Genomic DNA, 5,261 nt, shown 5'->3' on the forward strand with positions numbered 1-5,261 from the left:
CCATCTCTCTTTCTCGTTCGCTCCCTCTCTCAACCTTCTCCCTCCTCTCCAGCTCTCTCTCTCTTCTTCTTTCTCACTCGTCCTGTCTCTCTCTCCTTCCCTTCCACTTATACTCTGCACTACTGTTGTCATGATACTCAAAAAATACTCTGTACCATTTTTTCTTTCTTTCTTTCAGCTCCTTAGCCACATAGAATGGGAATCTGAGTGTCCTTATAAACTGAACAGTTTTAATGTGCCACATGGGGCAAAGGGCGGTGGGACGGGCGGCTGGGTAAAAATTCCATGCAGTGGTCCCACTGCCCCAAGCTGAGGTCTCCTATTTTAATGCATACATTGCACTACCCTCCCCACACAATTCCATCACGGCGCTGGGTAATGGCTGCCAGCCGGGGACCTGGCAGCCACAGTAATAGGGTGGTAGGGTTTGGGTGTGCGTCCCCTCTTCCCATCCCTGAACCCCACCCCCCCGGGCTGGCTGGGTGGGAGGGGTTGTGGCCCTTGAAAGGTGCGCCCAGCGTCTCCGCTCATCTGTCGCATGTTTGATGGGACTCGCGCATGGCTGGATGTGTTTGGGGGTGCTCGAGTGGGGGGCTTTGGTGCTGGGATTGGCGATGGGACAGTGTAGGGTTGGTTGCCAACGGGCTTACACTCACAAGGGATTTACACAATTACTGGTTTTTAGATCACAGAGCTGATTTGTGTACACTCCGCCTCTCCCAATGACTTATCTTAAAGAACCCCCCCCTTCTTTCCCTAGTCAACAGGCCCCCCACATGGTGTCAACCGGAAATACATCTTGCTGACTGACGATGACGATAGCACCAACATATTCATAGTTAGTGTAGGCGTTCAATGTATTTCTTATTGTTGTTTGTGTGTCTTTTCCAGTGTTGTTAATCTTACTATAAAAAATTAATTACAGTTACAAATTACTTCTCCCAGAAAGTAATTGCGTTAGTAACTCAGTTACCTCAATGTAAAAGTAATTAGTTACTTGACAAAGTAACAGGTGTTACCATTCATGTTTTTTTTCTTCCACCCCCCCCACAAAAACAAAAAACAAAAAACAATATAGTAAGCTTTGCTATGTTTGGAAGTCATTTAATGTTGTGAATCAACCATTAAAGTTGTTAAAATTGCTTCCATTATTGCATTAGTTCCCTTCTGTCTACTCTGTCTGATCATTTTCAGGGGGGGGGGTTCCTAAAAAAAAAAAAAAAAAATGGTCACACAATCTGAAGTTTAAAGGGTTTTTGGGACAATTGGCCCTAGCCCAATTCTTCACCCTAAACTTAACTAGACACAGGGGTATTGCGGATATTGTGATAACTAGATAATAACCTTTGCTATGTGTGGAAGTCAAAAGTTGTTAAAATTGCTCCCGTTATTGCATTAGTTCCATTCTGTCTATGCGTAAGTTTTAAAACTGTTTCATCATTTAAAGATAGATTTAAGTAAAGTTTTGCCGATTTAGAAGCATTTTAGATAAAAAGTGACTTAGGTTCGCCAGGAAGGTTCTTTACAACAGAGCCTTCATGAGAAGTCTACTGCTTTAAGATGGCGGCTGTTTACTAACGCATCTAGTTCTTTATTATACGTGTTGCTAATGCTGCCGTGTCTGTCATTTGCATCTAGTTCTGGATATATGTGATATCTACCGAAGCATCATGTGGGCGTAGTTTGTAGGCTATCCGCTACAGTTAGGTATTATTGGAGCCACCTAGCATAGTAGCATCGCGTTTGCAATGGCGTCACACTCCCTTGCATCCTCCCCATTCCTGCTCTGCTCTCTCGTCTCCGTGAGTCCGTCTTTTTCCAGACTTTTGTCGCGGCAGTCAACCAACATCGTAACGCATAGTAATGCACGCCTTTCCCGCCTCAGTAACGGTAGCGCCGTTGCCAAGACGAGAAAAGTAATTAATTAGATTACTCACTACTGAAGAAAATAACGCTGTTAGTAACGCCATTATATTCTAACGCCATTATTAACAACACTGGTCTTTTCTTTCTTTTCTCGTGTTTCTCTTCTTCTGTTCCCCTATAACGCCTTCCTGTTTGGTGATTTGTCTTAATAAACAAGGTATGTTGAATGATGTCAGTGGGAGTATGTCATACTCCAATGTGAAAAACTAAAGCTGTTCAGACTAACCGGACACTGAGATTTCCATTCTCTGTGTCAAACAGCTGAACAGGACTGGTTAAAAAAAAAAAAAAAGATGAAAAAAAATAAATAAATACCGTATTGGCCCGAATATAAGACGGCCCTGATTATAAGACGACCCCCTCTTTTTCAGGACTCAAGTTTTAAAAAAGACTTTTTGAACACCAAATTTATTTTTATACAGAAAATAATTACCGTACATCTGAAACAAATGATTATAACAACATATTTGAGAGAAAAAAAAACATGCTATTTTGGCTCATTCAAATCTTAATATCTGAACATTTAAATATGTAAACTAAAGTGCAATCACATTCGTAAATGAATGGCTTCTGGTTTTTGAAATGTAAATAAACCAATCTATTGTGATAAAACAACAAAATCGCAATAACTGAATTAACCATCAATGTGAAGTCTAACTAACTGTAGTCTTGAAACAAATCTGAATAAGGAAAAACATTGTAATAAAATAATACAAACTGGTTAAACTTGAGAGTAGTTGAGATCTGTCGTGATAGAACATCGCTTCAATGATATCTGGCGCCATCTAGCGTCGTCAATGGGGAGAGTAGCTGAGATCTGTCATGACAGAACATCGCATCAATAATATCTGGCGCCATCTAGCGTCGTGAATGGGGAGAGTAGCTGAGATCTGTCATTACAGAACATCGCTTCAATGATATCTGGCGCCATCTAGAGTCGTGAATGTGTATAATGTCTAGACCACGAATATAAGAAGACCCCCTCTTTTTCAGTGTTATTTCAATGCAAAAAACACCATCTTATATTCGGGCCAATACAGTAATGTGCCACATGGGAGTTTGTGGTTCTTCATGTTGGTTTATTTATTAGGAGAAAGGGAGGGGCAGAAAGAAGAGGAGAAGTATAAACAATAACAAAAAATACAGATAATATCTAATAATCATCAAATACCAATACTACCTCAGAACATAGTGGTGCTATCGTAATCCAATTATTATTTGCCAGTGGACACCATGTGTGGGGCTGGTAACCGATGTAAAAGAGGAGGGAAGGTAAGTTGGAAAGAAACGTTATAAGGGAGGGTGGGGCATACACAATTGTGGCAATGTTAGGTGAGGAACCCAGTATTATGAAAATCACCTGTAAGTATTGATTAGTTGACATCCTACTCTATGCTACCTGATGGCTAATCGTGACACGGACAATCTCATATACCTTAAACACTTTGACATTAGTCATGCAGAAAAACAGAAATGCTGAGCAGGTGCTGCCGGGTGGCCTAGGCACCGCCCTCGCCAACCGGGGGAGCAAGCGTTGCAGGACAGTCCCCATAACCATCTGTGCCTGCATCATCCAGCTCTCAGGGAAAGGTGTGGCACCACCCTCCACGACCATCCCCACCACCGCCCAACCATCTTGACCACCAGCCACCAACACCCCGCTCGACGCGTCCCACAGCGCAACCCCCATGACCAACTATAGGCCCTGGTCAGGAGAGGACCCCCATCAGGAGGAGGCGACACCCCACCGTCCCACTGGCGCCCAGGTAGCAAACCGTGCAGGGGCCTAAAGGAGGATGCCCGGGGGTAAAGGGGAGAGGAAGGTGGAAGCAGGAGAATGCCAGGAGGCCATCGCAGGGTGGAGCAGGACCAAAGCTCCAAAAAGTGTACTGATTAAAAAAAGAAAAAACATTGAAACTGAAATGGAAAAATCCAGGTAAAATTTTAAAAATCCCAGAACAAAAAAGACAACAACATAAAAATAAAAAAATGCAAAGAAATAAAAGTCATTACAGAAAATTACGGTAATCTAAAAAAAAAATTCATTATATGTTATATATTAAAATCTTTATAAACGAATTAAGAAATTCCTAATTTTTACAAAATATATTTTCCCAAAAATGATTAACATTTTTAAATGTGTATTGTAAAATCTTCATGTTTAATTAATTTTCTATATTTTCTCATTTCTTTTTAGGCTAAGGCTGGTAGAATGGTGCAGCCAAATGTTGGGAGAACAATTGAGTTTTTTTCCCATACATGTATGGCAGCAAATGGTGCCATAATCTAGGTGCTTTTCTACTTGTACAAATTGTTTTGAAAAATGAATAAACTGTTTGGCAAATAGTGAGGATAATTCAAGAAATAAACCAAACCAACTGTAAAAAGAAAAATAAAATAAAAATCTATCTATCTATCTATCTATCTATCTATCTATCTATCTATCTATCTATCTATCTATCTATCTATCTATCTATCTATCTATCTATCTATCTATCTATCTATCTATCTATCTATCTATCTATCTATCTATCTATCTATCTATCTATCTATCTATCTATCTATCTATCTATCTATCTATCTATCTATCTACTGTAACTGCTCCCACACACTTCTGCACATCTCTCTTACATAGGCCTCTCAGCTTGCCCTCGACTCCCACTCTTCACCTCAGCATTAATGCAACATGCATCAGTGTGGAGGCGGCAAGGTATTTAGTCCAGGCAGCAGCAGCAGCAGTAGTACCTAAAAGAACTGCACAGAAATGGCTGGCACCCCGAGCCTCATCCATGCAAGATAATCTTCCTGTGATTGACAAAGAATCACTCATACCACTATTCCACCAAAAGAACGAGGGTTCGTTGCCTGTGCTCTTGCAGTGCTTTGTTGGTTTGAATTATGTGTCTTGATAATATCCTTTGTTTCTGAACTAATCTCTTTATTACAGTTTTTATCGATTGGATGAGCACATTTCTTGAAACAGAAAATACATTGTGCATTTGGCAAAATAGTCCATGTTTCAAACTACTTTCTCATGTAAATTAGTTAAGGGACCCAAACACAAGTTTCCATCTCAATTGCTTTGGCTCATTTCTTGAACTGAAATGACATTCTCCAAGCTGAACAAACTCAAAATGATACATTTTCTCATATAAATAGTCAATGTGTGAAAAAGCAGTTTCTGCTCTTGCTCTCCTCTTTAAAAGAAACTGCTGTATTTTAAGCCAAAACAACTGTTGTGTTTGATAGAACAATATGTCTATATGCTGCCATAGCAGATTCATGGCGCATTAGGCCCCCGAACTATTTTTAATTTGCCAGTTTTACCCTGAAAC

This window comes from Corythoichthys intestinalis, chromosome 15 (assembly GCF_030265065.1).
Source record: "Corythoichthys intestinalis isolate RoL2023-P3 chromosome 15, ASM3026506v1, whole genome shotgun sequence".
NCBI classification, from domain to species: domain Eukaryota; kingdom Metazoa; phylum Chordata; class Actinopteri; order Syngnathiformes; family Syngnathidae; genus Corythoichthys; species Corythoichthys intestinalis.